At 38.9% G+C, this 19,695-nt stretch overlaps 1 long non-coding RNA gene across 1 annotated transcript in view; it reads left to right on the forward strand.

Annotated features, from left to right (window-relative positions):
* LOC123611205 overlaps window positions 1-9,360 on the forward strand; it is a 28,546-nt gene extending 19,186 nt beyond the window's left edge. Inside the window, exons 2-3 of the long non-coding RNA XR_006718490.1 lie at window positions 7,994-8,077; window positions 9,086-9,360. This is a non-coding gene — a long non-coding RNA (uncharacterized LOC123611205). The remainder of the gene's footprint in view (window positions 1-7,993; window positions 8,078-9,085) is intronic.
* Window positions 9,361-19,695: the final 10,335 nt, after the last annotated feature.

The following is a 19,695-nucleotide window of genomic DNA, read 5'->3' on the forward strand; positions in this document are numbered from 1 at the left end:
ATAAATAAACGTTGAAAAAAAATTAAAAAAAAAAAAAAAACAGTACCAGAACTTCTAGGTAATTAGACAATAGAAAGAGATAGCTTTCATCTCGCCACTGGTATATCAATTTTTTTTTTTTTTTTTTTTACCACTGAAAAAGCCTGGCTCTCTTTTCATATTCTAACTTACAGAGCATCTACCAACTGGAATGTGTTCTGCAGGCAAAATCATACTAAGTCTCAAAACTGCATTTTAAATAATTATCTTTGCTAGAATAATAATTTTAATTGTTCTAAAACACTAGTGGTTTTATCTTAGAATTATTTAATTGTTTTTGAAAGTGCAATATATGCTCCTTGCTGAAAAAAGTCAGAAAATATAGTTAAGTAAAAAGAAGGAAAAAACACCCATATTACATTGCTCTAGAGACCACCACTTTGACATGTTTCTCTCTCGCCATCAGACTTTTACATTTATTTACATAAATGTGATCACACTATATATATTATTCTTCAACTTCCTTTTCTCCATATCTGTGTTTCATTAATATCTTTCTGTCATTATATACAGATCTTCCAAAAATTCCAGATTTTGAGACAGTGTATGTTTTGGGGCCACTTAAGCTCTCTAAGTTTCAGCCCTATCATCTTTAAAATAAGAATTCTAATCATACTTATCTCAAAGCATTGCTGGAGAGATTGAATGAGATAAGGCATTTAACTCAGAGTTTGCCATTGGAAGTCAACAAAGGTTAATGCTAATATCCAACTTAACAGCTGTATAGTATTCCATCACATGGAAGCACCATTATCTGCTGAATCATTTACTTATCAAGGGACATTCACTGCCCCCCTTTTTATGTACTGTTATAAATGCAAAATACTGTACTGAACATCCTTTTACACATATAACTGACAATCTGTACAATTATTTCTTTGGCATAAACTCATAAGTGGAATTGCTGGGGTATACAGAGTGTGTGTGTTTTACACGTACATATTGATGGATTTCTCCCTAAAAGATGCTATAGTCATTAAACTCCCTTCAACAATTTTTCTTTTAATTTTTCTTGGTGGTATTTCCAATACAGAAGCTTGTTGTTATTATTTTGTCATAAAGTTAAAGCTGTCAGAAATTTCCTTTATCATTTCTGGCCTTTATTTAAGCTTAGCAAAGTTAAATGCATATTCTCATATAATTCCTTTTAGTAATTCTGTAGTTCTAAAAAAAGTCATATCTAAGTTGTTAATCCATAAGAAATATATTTTTGTGTATGGTTTGAGATAAATGAAGCTTAATGAAAATTTATGTGATGTTTTTCATGATGATTGGTGTATGTATGAGGTATATATAAGTCAGCATATAATAACTTGTGTAGTGATATTCTGAAACTTGCTACTTTTTTTAAATCATCAGTGGCATGTTTTGGAGATCTTTTTGTGTCTGTATAAAGAGACCTATCTCATCTTTTCCATATAGATAGTATAATTCCTTTAGCTAGTCCCTTACTGACGGTCATTTACAATTTTCGTTTTTTTTCAAATAGTGCTACATCCTTGTACCTGTCTCGTTATGTACATGTGCCCGTGTTTCTCAGGGAGATATGGAGAAATGAAATTGTTGGGTCATGGGCTCCACATGTCTTTCATTTAAACAGACACTGCAAAATTGACTTCTAAATTGGCTTACCACTTTTACATTCATCCCAGTAGTATATGAGAGCAATGCTATTTATTTAAAATCTCACTTTTATCAATACCAAATTCCCAGAGTCTATTTACTATTATACTGCTTTGTGTGTTTTACTAACATCTCACTCTTTGGGTAGAATTTGGGAAATCCATGAACCAGGGCCAGGACTAAAAGCCATGTGACAGTTTCTACTTTTTCAAATCATATTAAGATAATTCTTTTTTCTACATTCAGTTCCAGAAAAGCTTGAGTGAGCTTTGGGTGCAGGGTTGTCTTCTCTTCTTTTCTACAAAGGTGTGAGAGTTTTAAAATAACTATTTGGGGGAGGATTTTAAGCTATTTAAAGGCACAGCTACTAGAACTTTGACTAATGCAATGGAAATGGGGGTTGGGAATAGTGTAAAATATTTCTCTTTGTGCCCTTTTAAAAATTATTTATTTATTTATTTCTTTATTAAATTTTTTAAAATGTTTATTCATGAAAGAGAGAGAGCAAGTGATCAGGGGAAGGGCAGAGAGACAGGGAGACACAGAATCTGAAGCAGGCTTCATTCAGGCCCTGAGCTATCAGCACAGAGTCAGAGGAGGGGCTCAAACTCACAGACCCCGAGATCATGACCTGAGACGAAGTTGGACACTTAACCGAATGAGCCACCCAGTCACCCCATCACTGTGCCCTTTTGAAATGAATTCTACCTCTTTGTAAGATGGAAGAACAGATAGCACATCAGGTTTCTCCGTTGTTTATGTGTTCCTATGATCACTGTCTCTTCTACCCCTTGGTCCTTTGTTAGGAGTCAAATCTGAGGAAGACTGGTAGGAAGAAAAGGTCTCTCATCACTGTTGCTACAATTTTATACTCTTCCCCTTGGGGTTTGGAGAGTGCTGTAGGCTACAGGACACTACAGTTTAAGTGTGAACATCATCAGAACTGGGGACCCAGGGGATACAAATCCCTAGGGCACACACTGTTTAATTACTGAAGCTTTACAATATACTTTGTCACCTGGCAGAAAAGAAGTCCTTTCTCCAATTTCTTTCTCTACTTTTTCAGGCTTTGATAACACATTTATTCTTCCAAATAAATTTGATAGTTAGTCTATAAGGTTAAAAATGGTGATGGGTTTTTATGTCGTTTGTATTACATGCACTTGGAAAGAAATAATCTGTTTATCATATTGAGTCTTCTCAATCAAGAAAATGGTATCTTTCCTTTCTTTCAAATCTTTTGTGTTCTGTAACAGAGGTTTGGAGTAGTCTGATACATGTCTATTCCCTTAATCTTATTTTCTTCTCATTTAAGAAAATGTTTGATTGACACGATTTATTTACAATAATAAATGTTCCCAAAGTCAAATGTGTTTACACACACACACACACACGCACACACACACATACAGGGAGAAAGAGAGAGAGAGAAGTTGTGCTAAGTAGTACTAAGAAACTTTATCTCATAGTCATTGGGAAAGAGTTATTTCTAGACCTTTTCACCATTGAGAATGCAGAGTTCAAAACTCTGTCTCATGGGAAAATAGATACTTTTTTATCTTGGATAACGTTAACATTCATTCATTTATGGGGAAAAAAAGGCTCCAAGTCACTTCAAAATAATAGATCTTCTCATAATAATTTTTATTTTTAAATCAGAAGAGGTTTGAAGTAACATTATCAATATAGAATTAGTCACATTAAAATACTGCCATGAGACCAATAATCTGTTTCTTCATATTTCATTGTATCACATATCGTATATTGTAGAAGCTACAAATGTCACATGTGGGTGATGGCCTTATGAATGATTTCATTTTCTTCTTTATAATATTCTATATTTTCTAAAATACTTGAAAAATGGTTTTGAAATGCCACCAGAACATGAATCCCTTTTATCCCACATTTCATCCTTCTGCCCAAGGCATTTCTGGATCAGAGGAGTCCTTAATACTGGCACTTCTGAAGACAGTTCCTTGTATTTTTGATGTTGTTGTCATTTCACATCCTAACTAGAATTACAAAGTCCATATTCTTCTTGGAGACTCACTCTGGAAGTAAGCCCACTCTGTATTCAATAAATACTTAATTCTAAGGGTATGTACAGCTCTGCCTACAGCCCAAGACCTACATATACAGAGTTGATTGTAACCACCTCATAGTATTTCTCTGAGTAGGGGCTGAACTGCTTTCCTCTCCACTGGGATGGTTTGGAGCCTCATAGGTAGTGTCTGGCTGGGAGAGGTTGCCGTTAGCATAACCACAGACTCCCCAAACCCTTGCTCAAACCCTTATGGTGGCTTTAGATACTTGATTTAAATGGCATCAGAATTCACATCAACCTAAAAATCACTGCAAGGCAAGGCCAAACTAAAGCAAGTTGGAAACTCAAAAGAACAGTCAACAGACAGGTCCCTGCTTGGAACTTCCAGCAACTCTCAGAGGTTCAGTTGGCTCCCACTGCCCATTCATGGGCCCTCCTGGGAACTCTTTAAGAATTAACATACTTTTAAAGATATAAGGAAGTTAAGGTAAAATGTAAATAAGAGAAGCAGAACGGAAGGGAAGGAGAATCAGGAATCAAATGATTTTTTTTTTTTGTCTCCCTCCCTGATTCAGAATTGGGAGGTACCATTTAGTTAATTTCAAGAATAGTTGAAGTATTAGGGATTTGAAGGAGATATAGTTTCTCTTCTTGCTTTATTATGGAGTTCAATTCAAGTTCTGTTAAATCTATAAAAATCAATATGAAGTATATGTATTATGTGACAGCTCCATCTAAAGTATCTTGTATAGAATATAGGGCAGATACAATGGAGCGGCCAAGCACATGTAATTTACCCCACAAATCTAAAGCACTCCCACATTGATTTTTACAGTTGTCTAGCCCCCAGTCACTGAACAGAACAAAAATGGCTTACTTTCCTAGTGTGGTGATATTTAAGGCTACAAAACGTTCATCTTAGTGCCCTCTAATTCAGGTCTGCCTTTTTTGTTACCTTTCTTGATGGGCTTTTTTAGGTCATTTAAAAAAAATCTTGTCTTCTCTAAAAATGTTATGACAAGGAAATAAAATGGTTTTAAAAATGTTCTGATTTGTTGATTAATTTTGCCCCTAAAATTATATTATACTGGTGTTGTTTTTAATGTTTTAACTATTTCCAAATGCAATTATCTTGAAATAACTATGAATAGAAAATTGTATCTAACTGAAAAGACAGGCTTTCATAATGTATTAAAGTACCTAATTTAGTAACTAGGATAAAAGGGACACACAGAAACCATTTTTGAGACTGTAATTATAAGTTAAGTCACTATTAAAATGACACACATATATATTTCCAGTTTAAAATAATTAAAGCTTTTTTCCCCCATAAATGCTTTCACTCACAAGAGGAGACAGTTGTGAACTTACGAGTTCATACATACATAAAAATATTGCATGGGATTTACCTACCATACATGACAAAAAGGGACCTGTCTGTATTGTTGGGAGGAGTGTAGACAAGTGCTATTTGATTCCCTGCATCCCACCACCTTCACCAATGGCACATTTGCTTGCATTTTAACTAGAGTAGCCGACTGTGAAATATGGCCAGATTAATATTTGAAAATCCCAATGGTAGTAGAGCCACGGTACTTAAACATAACGAAGCCTTAGGGATGTTGTATGTCTCCCACTGCAGCTGCCCCCTCCCATTTTATTTACTCATAAGTATCATTAATACCAAAGATATATAACCTTTGGTGCCAATATGTCACTTTCTCTCTTCAAGTCTTTAGTAGTTGCATGCTTATCTATTTCAGTCAAATGTATTTCTTATCAAAAAAAGAGTGAGAGACCTGACAATACAGTGTTATCGAATTTTTTCAGCTGAGACCCACATGTCATTCAGCATTCAGACATGCTTGCGCTTGATTGATGGATGGGTTTGTGACAAATAAAACTAGGATCAACAGCTTTGCACCTTTTCCCCCATCAGAGACCAGAGTAAAGCATAACTCTATAACAATAGTGGGATTAGGGATGCATTAGCTCTCCATCGACCAAAACCATCCATTCCCATCAATACTTTGCACGTAATAACCTGAAGCTATGATAAGGAAACAAAAGAAGGAGAAAAGGGACAGGAGAAAACAAATCAATAAAAGAAGGGAATGTCTGAAAGATGCACTGGCCAAATGAAGATTTTTTTTTTCTTGCATTGCTGGGCTAATGTCCCTGAATGTGGAAAACAACACCTCACCCGGACTTTTGATGAAGGAAGCAGACTGGCACATTGTTTAAACACACACTTGGCATCTGCAGATTGATATTTAGACTAGGTTTATTTTTTACAGGCCAAACGAAGCATTGTAGTATTTACTGTTAACCTGTGTCCCTAAAACTGCTCTTAAAGAGAAAGGGTGTTTTCACCTGAATGACTCAGACTCTGTGAGGCCGATTCCGGGATAATTAGAACATTCTCCTGTGCAGACACGGTTTTAATGCCCAAATGCTTAGCACAGTTGCACATATTCCCTTAAATATCGGTCAGTATGAAGAATCTTAATTGCCTGGTTTATTTACTAAGATTCACACAAAGCATATTTTTATCTCTTATCAGACACAGACCAATGCCCCTTTTATAAAAACTAATACCTGTCCTGGAAGGAGTCTTACTTTTCTAGGTAGATTTTTTTTTCCACATAAAAATTTATCTTCATTCTCAATTCATAGAATATTTTGATGATAATTTCATCATTTTCCCCACAAACAATGGACCGTTAAGCTTATTTATTCAGGTTTTTTGTTCCTTTTCTTTAGACAGCTTTTGATTTTTGTACTACCTATCGTATTTGTCCTAATTTACAATTTATTCTAATTGGCCATTGAATGGGCCAGTATGGTTTTCTTCTGGGGAGGATGAACATTAGTGATATTTGTTCTCTTCTGAAGAAGAGGTGTGCAGGGAGGCAAAGCCCAAGTTCTAATTGTGGGGCCACTGATCTTGGGAAAGGCACTTCATCATTCTGCTTCAGTTTTCACACTTAGAATAAGAGGAGAATTATATTGTCTAATTCATCATTATCATCATCATCACCATCATTATTAATATTATCATTACTCTGCATTGACATGCTGTCGTGCTTCATTTCTTAAAGTTTGCAAAGTGTTGAGAAGAAAAAAAAGCCAACCTCTCTCTCTTTCTCCTTTTTTTTCACTTTTTTTTTTTACTTCCATCTTCCTTTTCTAGTTCTGTGAGAAGACTGAAGGCTCTTCTCTTCATTTTAGTAAAAGTAGAAGGAAAAGAGAGAAATTGCCCCATATCCAAACAAGCATGTAGAAGATTCTTTAGAATAAGACAGTGGCTTCTAAACTACAGGCCAGGGAATCCAAGAAATTAAAAGAATTTCGTGATTAAAAAAAAAATTAGGGAGGCTCTACTGTTGTGTTTGTGAAATAAACTCTAGTTTCGTTCCTTGAGCTCAAACCTATTTCAGGCAATATAAAGTCAGTTATATGTGGTTATGAAATCAACTGTATATGTAAAGGCAGATTTTGGCTTGTACTATTGAAGGTCTTGGGTGTGGCAGTCAGGAAATGTGGTAGTGTTTCCATAATTATAAGAGAACAATCACGTTTTAATTATGATTTTGAAAGTTTTCTTTGGGTCTAAAAATGGTTAAAATTATTAAGGCCACATACATCTGACATTGCAGGTCAGACAGCAATTTTATATATGTATCATCATAGCTGATACTTTCTCTGAAAATCTGTCTGAACTGAAAACCTTTTAAGTAAAAAACGTGATTAAAGGCAGATGGTCCACTTTTTTGGCCCCCAAATTTGACCTGTTTTATAATTGGTACAATCCCGTGGGTATTTTCTTTCAGATCCTAAGTACAAGGCCAATTTTGGGGCACTCCAATAAGTGATTCGTGAGGCACCTCTGTTGAAGATGAATGGGCCTCTTACATCCAATACTGATACCTGTGAGTGGGCTCACTTCATCCTCAATAAGGCCACTCACTACTTATATATCTGTTTCTCCAAATTTAAAGCAGATTCTGGCCTCTGACTCCTGCCACCTTCATAACCATGTAGAGGAAGAGTTCTGGGGTTTTTGAGCGGCCCAGTGTTTTAATATAAAACGACGTTAATAAGCCCAGCCTATGTTTTAATGTAAGTGGGAGCATGACCTCTGCTACTATTGCAAAATATATAGTATGTGCCAGATTGATATCTTTTCTTTACTGCATAGTCAACTTGTAAGCTTTCTGTGAAAGCTTTTGAAAGCACTTTTACATCTATGAGCCTATACAGAACTCTAATTTGTTTCTGTTTAAGTTTCCATAAGCGAAGGTGCAAGATTCACATGTATATGCATGTATATGGACCCAAACGGGACAAAGCAATTCCCCTACATGGCAGGTACATATGGAAATCTTTGGATGATGTTTGAATATGTTACCGTACTACCTATTTCCTTTGTATATATCTTCTAGGACAGATTAAATCCCTGGAGACAATATTTGTGTCCTGTTCAGTTGTCACTGTACACAACCTAACATAGGGCCTCTAGCAACATTAATTATATTAAAATAAACGTACATATGTATTTATGAGGATAAATATATATATGTTTCTAAAGGGATTAAAAATCATAAATAGTTATTAATGTTTTAGACACATTCATACTAAAAATCAAAAGAATGCAGCATAATGTCAAATGGAAAAGTCTGTCTGTCATTCTAGAACTTGGTAACATCCCAAAGACAAAATGTATCATGGTAACTACAGCCACCATTATACAATTTATATCAGTTTGTTTAATTAAAGCTATGTACACTAACTCAGATTATATCTGGATGTAAACATGAGACATATTAAAGCTACATGTAAAATAATTGTGCCTAGAATACAGTAGGTATTCCCAAATACCTTGCCAAATGTTTTCTTCCCTTTTTGCTGTCAAATCTCTTCCTGTTTTCTTTCATATTCAGAACAGATCAGAGTTACTCAAAGACTGGGATGGCAAACTACTGCCTGCAGGCCTGCTGCCTGTTTTTCTAAGTAAATAAAGCTTTATCATATGTAACACAGGCAGGCCCGTTTATGTATTTTCTGTGGCTGCTTTTGCACTATAGAGGCTGAGCTGAGTAGCTGGGACAGATACTGTATATTATAGGTTGAATCGTGTCCTCCCCTCCCTCCCCCAAATCAGTAAGCTAAAGTCCTAACCCCCAGTACCTCAGAATGTGACCTCACTAGTCTATGTCTCAACAGTGAGTTGGGGAAATAGGGTCATTGCAGATGTAATTAGTTAAGTTAGGATTAGTTAAGAAGTCATTCAGGAGTAGGGTGGGCCCCTATTGCAATATGACTGGTATTCTTATACAGAGGGGAGATTTGGATACAGGCATGCCAAATTCTCCACAGGGAGAACGCCGTGAGAAGACAGCAGAGACCTGGGTGACACAGCCAAGGAACACCAAAGATTGGCAGCAAACCACCAGAAGTCAGGAGAGAGGCACAGAACACTTTCTCGCAGCCCTCAGAAGGAGCCAACCCTGCAGAAACCCTGGTCTCAGACTTCCAGCCTCCAGAGCTGTGACACAATACATTTCTGTTGTTTAAGCCATCCAGTTTGTGTTACTTTGTTACAAATGCCCTTGCAAAAGAATATATGGTATGACCGGGTTCAAACAAAGGTATTTTGGCTCCAGAGCTTATATTCTTTTTTTTAAAAAATGTATTTATTTATTTTGAGAGAGAATGAGAGCAAGCCTAAGGTTTAATCCTGGTGGAATTAGAGGTAAGATTTTGCCACAAGTGGATTGATGGTGGGATATAGATCACTCTTCCTGAGGTCTTCTGCTGGTTTCAGAAAAGAGTAGAAATGATGTTTGATGATTTTGCTCCTACATATATTTTTAAAACACACACACACATACACACACACACACACAAGTTCAACTTTCTACTTATCCTGAGTTTCTATGAGGAAGTTTCTATAAAGGATAGTGAAGAAATGGATCCAATGATTAAAAATTAATTTTGCCTCAATCTGTGAATCACAAGGTCGAAAACGGTCATCTGATTGGCTTTAAACTCTTAAAATTGGAATGCTATTCGGCTTAGCGGTCTGCGAAGGTCCAACTTTAGTCTTAGCGAAACCCTGCGGGGCACTTTAAAGCTCTTTAACAACTGGAAATCTTTTTATGTCAATGATCTATGTGTCCGTGGAGCACAAACATGTGGTTTACATTTCCCTTGAAATGTGCATGAAGTTAGAATTAAAAGGCTGGTTGCTTGGCAAAGGTCATCATTTGGCAAGAGGGTGCTTGGTCTTGCTGATGCCATCCCTATTTGGAAAGCAGGTGGGGAGATCTTTTGCCTATCTCAAAAAACATCTCAATCCTCTATTTGTAATTAATGAGCATAAAGGGGAAGCCCATTTTTCAGATATTCAGACCAGATCAGAGAAGTCAATTTTTCCCCTAAGGGGAAATCATTTAACGCTTAAGGATGAAAAATATTTTATGTCATTCAAGATAGGATATCTGTGCCTTCTTCCTCTGCAGCAGTACTTATTTTCATTTTCTTGGCCCATGGCGTGTGACCAAAATGCAAAAGAGGCTGGGTAAAAGGAAAGATCCCTGGGAAGTTTTCTCCTCCTAGAGAAAGAGCCTATGTAGTGTTTAGCAACCCGGTGTTCTCTAGACCCCCGTTCCTCAGTGTGAGGTGTGTAGACCAGCACCGTTAGCATCACTGGGAATCCTATGAGGAATACAGAATCCCAAGCTGCATCTTGGACCTAATGGATAAGGATCCACATTCTCACAAGATCTACAGGTGGTTCATAAGCACGTGAAGATTTGATTCTCAACTTTGTTTCTCACTGTTGAGACACAGACTAGTGAGACAAATTTTAGCTGCTCTGTGTTAGCTCCTCTCCATCCTGCTGCATGGCAACAGTGCTTGGAGCTTGGCTTTTCTTCCCCACCGGTCCCTTTCCCTCATTCTTTTTTTTTTTTTTTTTTTTTTTTTTAATTTTTTTTTTCAACGTTTATTTATTTTTGGGACAGAGAGAGACAGAGCATGAACGGGGGAGGGGCAGAGAGAGAGGGAGACACAGAATCGGAAACAGGCTCCAGGCTCTGAGCCATCAGCCCAGAGCCTGATGCGGGGCTCGAACTCACGGGCCGCGAGATCGTGACCTGGCTGAAGTCGGACGCTTAACCGACTGCGCCACCCAGGCGCCCCAACCTTTCCCTCATTCTTGAGGTCCTTGCTAGGGAACTGGGCTCTTACCATGTGGCAGTCACTTTGCTAAGTCCTTTACATATATTAAATTATTTAATCCTTGAAACAAACTTATGAGGTAGCACTATTAACCTCTGAATTTGACAGATGAGGAAACTGAGGCACACAGGAGTAACTTGCCTAAAGTCAGACGGCTTGTACATGATGAAACCTGGGTTCAAACAAAGGTATTTGGGCTCCAGAGCTTATATTCTTTTTTTAAGAAAAGTGTATTTATTTATTTTGAGAGAGAACGAGAGCAGGGAAGGGGCACAGAGAGACAGAGAGAGAGAGAGAGGAGAGAGGGAATCCCAAGCAGGCTCCGCACTGTCAGCACAGAGCCCAATGTGGGGCTCGAACCCACGAACCATGAGATCATGACCTGAGCTGAGATTAACAGTTGGACATTTAACCGACTGAGCCACCCAGGCGCCCCCCAGAACTTATATTCTTAACCACTAACCACTACACTGTACTGCCTCTGAGTATGATGCGGATCATGAAAACCTTGTTCTAAGTAGTATCTATGAAAATTAATGGTAAGGAAGATACCATATCATAGAAATGACAGGTTCCAAAATATTTGCAAGTATGAGGGGCATGTTGGGTCATGAACTATTTCTTACACTTGTCCAAATCAGTAGGTTGGATCCTAACATGTGTTAGAAATAAAGGCAGAGACCAGAACTTACAGAGTTAATGCTGCTCACAACTCCAAGTAAATTTATTTTGACAGATTGGAAAAACCTAGTCTTATATTCGTTTCAGTTCTGCTGCTGCAGATGTAGTTCTGTTTTAATACTGTTCCTGTAAAATGCCAAGCCCCAAATCCCTTGGTTTTTCTGGATATATTTGGATACCCTGAGGGCACTCGATGGCATGGTACTCAGGGTTCATTTCATGGGACTGTTTTATGGGACAAGTTCCCACCATATTCCAGGCCTTCATGGCTACAGAGGGCTCAAAACTTCTGGACATTTTTCATTGCCCAGGCCGTCAGATTATGAAATCAAGGAGCTGTGGCCTTGGTGTGATCAGTTTTCTTCATCCAACTCTGTGTTCCACTCAGTAAAATCAGTCCATCCTCCATGTGCCCCCAAAAGGAAATGATCTCACATACATGTTAATAGGAACCCATATACACACTCATTGCTTCTCTCAGTGAAATTAATTTCAAACATTTGCAAGCAGACAGGAATGCATTTGTGTGTGTTTGCAAATACATTGTACCCGAGGCTGACCCTCAGTTAAGCTGCTTTGGTCATGTGTGAGTGGGGGTCGAGGGGTTGCTTGAGGAGGTGAATGGCTCTACTCCCTGCTCTTCTGAGGGAGGTTACACTTCCTGTGTATTCTCTGAGATCTGCTGGTCATCAGCACAATTCAGTACCATGTAAAGAGGTGGTGTGTACAAAGAACACCACACTAGGGCTTTGAAGACCCAATTCCAGCCATGTCCCTTATTAGCTATGTCAGCTTGAGTGAGTACTTTGTACTGGAAACCGAGGTTAATGATTCTTACCTAGAGATCCCTGTAAGAATTAAATGAGGTCACCTGTGTGAAAGCCCTGGCATGATGCCTGCCACATTGTAAGGACTCAATATGTGTTCATTTTCCCCCTTTCTCACAGCTGCTATCTTGGGATTTAGGGCCTACTTTAAGCACAAGTTCAAACCACTGGCGAGTTTTCTCTTCTGTCCTCCACCCCTTTAATTCATCCCCTCAAAGTCCTCCCCTCGAAGACTCTTGGAGAAACCAGAGCCCGTTCTGTATGTCGTGCCCTGGCTTTGGTCTCCTCTTATCCCGGCCCTGAGGTACGAGCTCATACTGATGTCAGTTCCATAGCCAAGAGTCTCACCTGCCTTGAGTCCTGCACCCCCGACAGCCTGGGCAGAGACTAAAGGGCCAGACTGGTAGGGGCCAGATAACTCAGGTGCTAATAACTCAGGTCCCCTAGACATGTGTGTTCTAGGGAGAAGCTATTGATTATTAGTAATAAAACAACAATTGCATGAAGTACTTACGATATGCTAAGCCCTTTACATTTCTTTCCTTGTTTATCTTCACAATATCTCTGCAAGATAGGTATTATTATTGCCACTTTGCAAATGAAAAAACTGAGGCTTTCAGAAGACATAACTTGCTCAGAGTTATACGTGTAGCATAAGAAGCTGTGGCAATGAAAATGCTATGTATTTACCACGCTATTTTCTCTCCTGGGCAAGTAAGAAGAATACAGCTTCCCTTGTAATTTGGTCAGGGCTATATGACTGTGTTTTAGCTAATGGACTGGCTCCTACAAGAGTGCAGGTTCTGCTTTCCCTACGAGGATGATCTTGGAAGGCATCTATTAGATGGCAGAGCTACAAGATAAAGGAGGGCCACCCAGCCCTGAGCAGACTTATGACACAAGCAAGAATCTTTTTTTTTAAGTTTATTTGTTTATTTTGATAGAGACAGCGTGAGCACATGTGTGTATATGCAAGCATGCAGGGGAGTGGCAGAGAGAGGGAGAGAGAGAGAATCCCAAGCAGGCTCTGCAGAACCAGATGCAGGGCTCAAACCCTCATGAGATCATGACCTGAGCCCAAATCAAGAGCTGGACGCTTAACCAACTGAGCCACCCGGACACCCCAAGCAAGGACAACTCTTATCGGAGATTTGGGGGTTAGTTGGGTGACAGACTGGGTTTTGGAGCTATGTTGTTGGGACACCAATGTTCCAACACACTTTGCTCTATACAGTCTCTTGATACTGATATTGAAGATAAATAATTGATGTGAACAAAATGTGAATAAAAAGAGAAGACAAAAGCTAAAAATGTGCTTCCCTTATGGAACAACAATACTGATTACAATTATTCATGCGAATTACCACATAATTGCCACTCAATAAATAGTTATTAACTATTAGTAAGTTTTATTTCACTTCAGAGTTGATTCTTTGTATTAAATAGGTGTGGTCAATAAGTAAAAAGCCGCACCCAATCTCACACTTAAAGATATAAACATGCTTGATGGCTGTTGTTGTTTGAAGCACAACAACCATGTTCACAACTTAGAAAAAAAATTGGAATAACATGGGTTACAAGTGAACAAACACTAGAAAGAGCCCACTCTAAAATTCCTAGTCATAGTGACCCTTTCTTGGGGCTATAAGCTGACATATATAATACTGAGTTTTAAGCCGTAAGAAGATAATATTATACAGACATTCCAAAGGCTGTTGAAAGCAAGCTCAGACTTATGTGATACTTTGTTTTTAGTCATGTGTTTATTGCTAGATAGGTTAGTTTTAGTCATGTGTTTATTGCTAGATAGATAGCTAGGTCACATGATCACAAATACTCAAAAGACACTATTTATAAGTTGTATGTTTTATACGGTACAAGCCTCTAACAGAATTATAATAATCACCTGCTAGAGAAACAAATTGACTGGAATATTCCCTTTCAGTATGAGAAAACTCAGACCTTTTTTTTTTTTTTTTTTTTTTAAGGAACTTAAAACATAAGAAGTGTGTATTTTCAATAATAATAGCAAACTTATAAAGCGCGTTCTATGAACATTACTCTTTTAGTTTTCACAACAACCCTAGAAGGAAATGGAGGCCACAGAGAAGTTAAATAACTTGTCCGAGGTCATCCAGCTTGTAAGGTGAAGAGCCGAGACTCAAACCAGACAAACTGGCTCCAGAATCTTCTCAAACCCAGCCAGCCTGGCTCCAGAACCTATGCCCTTCAACCACTCCATGCATGCCACTCCCTCCCTGTCACGAGCACTTCTGTGGTGCTTACTGTGGGCTCAGCACTGTTGCAGCATATGCTCAACTACTTTACTTTCTCCTCTTTTTGTCTGCAGACAACTCCATCTGACAAATCACTGCGGACTTTCACAAGCCCTTATTCTGACCATGTTTCAGATTTAAACCCTTAGGGTCCATATCTTGCTGCCAGAGAAATTAGAGGAAATTTGATGAACAATTCAGTAGGCAGACTGTTCCAACACAAGGATTTTGCAAAGAAGTTAACTTCTAGTTTTGGCAAACACAAATCACGAATAAAAAGACATGGAAATGCCAGAGTTTACAAAAATCATAGTGCACAACATTTTAGTGGGTATTATTTATTAAGTCTTTTGCAGGCCAGGTTCTAGAGCATAAGATTTTATTCACATCATTATTTTGTTTATATCTCAAAATGCCTCTATGGAGTATATATTAATTATTTAGTTGACTATCAGATGCCATAGGTTTTATTTTTTATTTATTTATTTATTTATTTATTTTTCAACGTTTATTTATTTTTGGGACAGAGAGAAACAGAGCATGAACGGGGGAGGGGCAGAGAGAGAGAGGGAGACACAGAATCGGAAACAGGCTCCAGGCTCTGAGCCATCAGCCCAGAGCCCGACGCGGGGCTAGAAATCACGGACCGCGAGATCGTGACCTGGCTGAAGTCGGACGCTTAACCGACTGCGCCACCCAGGCGCCCCTGCCATAGGTTTTAAATTGCACAATTAGTTTATGTAGTAGCAAGCAAGAAAAAAATGTTACTAAGACACACCATCAGTTGCAAGATACATTCTAATGTTAAAATGTGAAAGACTATGCATCTCAACTAATGAAATATGGCACAATCCCCGTATTACAGGTGAGGAAACAGACTTCATGAGGTTAAGCTGCTGAAGATCATGTGGTTAGCAAGCGGTAGAGCCAGGGCTCACATTCAGGTTAGCCTGACTTGAAGCACCTATGCCCCCTCCCCCCCTTTTTTTAAATGTTTATTTACTTTTTTTTTCTAATGTTTACTTATTTTTGAGAGAGGGAGAGAGGGAGAGACAGAACGTGAGCAGGGGAGGGGCAGAGAGAGAGAGGGAGACACAGAATTGGAAGGAGGCTCCAGGCTCTAAGCTGTTAGCACAGAGTCCGAAGGGGGGTTTGAATCCATGAGCCTTCCAGCTGTGAGATCATGACCTGAGCCAAAGTCAGCGGCTCAACCGACCGAGCCACGGAGGAGCCCCAAAATGTTTGTTTACTTTTGAGAGAGAGAGAGACAGAGCAGCACAAGCAGGGGAGGGGCAGAGAGAGAGGGAGACGCAGAATTCCAAACAGGCTCCAGGCTCTGAGCTGTCAGCACAGAGCCTGACACAGGGCTCAAACCCATGAGCTATGATACATGCCTGAGCAGAAGTCAAAGGCTTAACCTACTGAGCCACCCAGGCACCGCTTGAAGCCTATGCTCTTAACCATTTGATACAGTGTCTCAATCTGTGTTCATGCTGCATGAAGTAAAATTAAATGTCTTTGTGTTGTTGTTGGTAAACTGATCATCCGTATGCTGTAAACTGGTAACTTAAATCTCAAGGTGACTTTTTGAGATTTGCTCACCCAATAAGATGCTTTTACATTGGCCAAATAAGCCAAGAAAAAGAAAGCAACTTCTACTTCATTTGCAGCTATGTAGACAGCTTCAACATTACAGCTTCCAAGTGACAATTTCTGTCTCTTTGTCCTAGAACCATTTCTTATTGTAGCTTATAAATGAGAAATAAATTTTTTTCTCATATAAAATAAAATCTTTGTTTCTGAAGACATCGCTTGGCTTGCTGTTCAGTTCACAAACAAAGTATAATTTCTCCACTTTTAATAAATCAAGATGTTTCATAACTATGTCATGGTTTGAGATTTGAGAATAAGCAAACAAGACCACACGAAGCACAGAGCAATTTCATAAAAATATTTTTAGCAATAGAGACCCACAAGATAGAAGAACAGAAAATGCATACATACTTGAGTCAGAATCCCATTTTTTTTCCCTTTTTTTCCCCCCAAAGGGCGACAGCAGCTTTAAACTTTGCATTCCTCCTATGTAGGACTATACATACATGCACAGAACACAACTTCAGTTCCTGTTCTAAAAGCACTATGAACTATTGTTTTATGATGGTCTCTTGGGGCTAGGGGGAAATGTTATTGGTAGTCTAAAAGAATAGGTTTTAATATAGGCATTTAATTTGCTTTCCATATACTCCCTGATTAAAACAAGGTTTGCCCCATTTTCTATTTTTCTTTTAAAAACCCTCTTTACCCACATTAACAAAACAACATACTGACTATAGCTGTGACTTTGACTTTGACTGCCCTAAGTTTAGATACAGCTTGGATTCATCTTTGGCACTGTGTCCAGGCATCGAGTCAACTTTGGCTACATTGACAATATGTAACTTGTAGTTATTAAGAAAAATTAGTTTGTCTCCCAAAAGGTTAAATTGACTCATGATACAGTCTATTAATCTATTTCGTTTTAAAAATTAGTTGAAAAGAATCAAAAAGGAAATGCAACTATGGCTTCTTAGCAATTACTGCAATAAAATATTTAAATCCACAAAAACACAGAAGAGTCAAGTGAAATTTATATACAGATATAGGAATTCAACTCATAAAAGTGGAGATTTGAGGCAATGAAAGTTATTGCTGTCATTCAAGAGAATATTATTATTGTCTCCGGGCTAAAGAAATAATGTGCTCTTCACTTGAAAAAAATCCTCAAAATACAGACAAATATAAAGAAGAAAATGAAAAACATCCCAACTTCTGAGATTGTTATAGTTCAGAGAGATGAGGGAAATGCTAGAGAGTGGCAGTTTGTACTCAAACAACCCAAGCTGAACTATAAACCACAGGCCTTTTTTTGTTTGCTTTGGTTTGTTTTTTTAAACCAAACCATACATATAACCAACATTCATTATCACTTTACGCTCACTGGAGCTAGATCAACAAATATAGTTTGATTGGAATAGGGCTGGATATGCAATATTCTGATAAGACTTTTATACTGACATAAGCATAGCCAGAAAAGAAAATGTTAAAACATTCACACAAATTGGAAGCCTGGGCTTGGGTCCAGTTGCTCACACACTAGAATGAATGTCTGAGTTGTGCCGGGATCACAGAGTCAGTTCTAATCTGTTCTGTTTCACTGACACGAGCCCTTGCTGTGTGCTGCATGCTGTGTGAGGTATTTTATATACGACATTTCTTCCCAGGAACTCTGCAAGCTAGGTATCATTGGCACCCACTGTTTTTGTTAATGTTTATTTATTTTGAGAGGAAGACAGAGGGAGGGAGAGCACAAGCAGGGGAGGAGCAGACAGTGAATCCCAAGCAGGCTCCGTGCAGGCTCAGAGCAGAACCCGATACAGAACTCGATCTCATGAACCATGAGATCATGACCCGAGCCGAAATCAAGAGCCAGACGCTTAACCGACTGAGTTACCCAGGTGCCCCAGTTGGCACCTACTTTAAGATGAGAAAACTGGAGCTCAGACAGGTGAGGCGGCTTGTCCTGGCAAACGGTGAAGCTGAGATGCACACATACCCGGGTCAGTGTGCCCCAAAGCTATGTTTTTACCATTGTGATATCAGAGCAACACCTGCTCTCCATCCTCAAGGAACTTAGAGTCTACTAGGGATGGGGATGATTGGGGAAATGACTAGAACATAAGACAGAATACAAAAATCATCCAAAGATAAAAACAGAGTATTATGAGGCTCCAAATGGCAGGGAGACAGATCTAGTAGGAGCTGGGCGTGAGGGGGGGGATAGACAGCAGCAAAGATGCTCCCAGTAAGAGCATGGATGGGAGAAGGGACTTAGATAAAGGACAGAATTTCTACAGATGTGATGCAGGTTGGGTGGGGCAAAGGCGAATCAAGAAGAAGTAGAAAATCTGATATGTTAGCTACATGTAAGGTCTAAATGGAAAGTAGGGAGAGATCAAGCTAGAAAGGTGACATTGGCTCAAACACTGAGGGTTGGAGGTTCAAGGGGAAGAGTTTATATATAATTCACCAGGCGGTGAGGCTCCCTGCAAAGTCTCTGAGTTCAAGGAGACCTTAGGAAGACTAACCAGGCAGTAGTGCGGAGAGAAAATAGGCCCATTCCCTCGACTTTCAGTGAGTAAGATACATATTAATATCTTCATTTTAAGGATTAAAAAACTGAGGCTCACAGGAACTAAGTAGCTTGCCCAAGGTCATAGTTAATAGAGAGAAGAGACAGGACTTGAATCAAGTCTCTCCAATTCTTTAAAAAAAATTTTTTTTACTATTTATTTATTTTTGACAGAGAGAGAGAGAGAGACAGAGCATGAACAGGGGAGGGGCAGAGAGAGAGGGAGACACAGAATCTGAAGCAGGCTCCAGCCTCTGAGCTGTCAGCACAGAGCCCAACCCAGGGCTCGAACTCACAGACTGCGAGATCATGACCTGAGCCAAAGTTGGTCGCTTAACCAACTGAGCCACCCAGGAGCTCCAAGTCTCTCCAATTCTCAAAACTCACTCTGTTCCCTAGACCTGACTACTCCAACTGAGGTCTATGGACTGGTAGCATCACACCCCTTCCCAGATCCCTGAGAGCTCATTAGAAATTCAGACCTACTGAATCAGGATCTGCATGTTCACAGGATGATGTAGGCACATTAAAGTACCAGGCCACATTTTCTTTTTTATAATGACCTATGTAATTACTGGAAAAATCATTCAGGTGACTACACATCCAGCTGTTTGGCAGAGTACCTTGGGTAATTTCTTTACACAAAAGGTAAGAATCAACAGAGAAAAGAGGGCTTTCTGGATTTTGTTCTCACAGGTAAACCAAGTCAAGAATTCAAAAACTGAAACTAGGTGGTCTTGGGCAAGTCACTGAATCTCTGAATTTCAGTTTCTTCATCTGTATAATACAGAT

The sequence above is a fragment of the Leopardus geoffroyi genome, chromosome C2, assembly GCF_018350155.1.
Source record: "Leopardus geoffroyi isolate Oge1 chromosome C2, O.geoffroyi_Oge1_pat1.0, whole genome shotgun sequence".
NCBI lineage: Eukaryota > Metazoa > Chordata > Mammalia > Carnivora > Felidae > Leopardus > Leopardus geoffroyi.